Here is a 907-nt window from a genome sequence, read left to right on the forward strand (position 1 = left end):
TCGCTTTCATCTTTAGCCTTTTCCACTTTTCATTTTTTGTTTCAAAAAAAAAGTTTGTTGCTAACAGATTATGTTTTTTCTAGCTTGCAACACACACATGAGTAATTTTTCTCTCACACACGCGCACACACGCACACACACACGCACACACACAAATGCACATACATTTACACACACACACATACGCCCATTTTTGTGTGAAATCAAATACACTCACACAGACACACACTTTTACCTATATCAACAGATCTAAACAAACACACACACACACGCATACATTCACACACGCACACACTCACACACGCACACATTCACACACGCACACATTCACACACGAGCACATTTATTTATATATTAAAAAAAGTTTATATATTAGATAGATTTCCGTCTTTCAATTTTCTCCAAAAAATAAATCCTAAAATTTAAAATAAAACAAACAGAGACTAAATAAATTATTTTTAATTAAAAATAAATTAGCCTACTATGTAACAAATGAGGATGATGATGACGACGACGATGATGATATTTTATAAAATGATGATGAGTTTAATGATGAGGACGACGATGATGAAGAGGACATGATGATGATGATGATATGGTATCATGTGACATGATATATTGTGATGTGACATGATATATTATATGATGTGAAATGATATCATATCATATGATGTGACATGATATCATATCATATGATAACAATTATGGTGATGATGATGACGGCATTGATGAATTTTAACATATTATGTTACTGATTATAAGCATGATAATAAAGATCAGGTGAGATGCTGGTGATAGTGATTATTATGATGATAGTGGTGATGATGAGGAAAATGATGATGGTGATTATTATGATGATAATGATGGTGGAGATGATGCTGATGTTGATGATGTGGATGATGATGAT

The sequence above is a fragment of the Helobdella robusta genome, assembly GCF_000326865.2.
Source record: "Helobdella robusta unplaced genomic scaffold HELROscaffold_42, whole genome shotgun sequence".
In the NCBI taxonomy this organism is placed as follows: Eukaryota; Metazoa; Annelida; class Clitellata; order Rhynchobdellida; family Glossiphoniidae; genus Helobdella; species Helobdella robusta.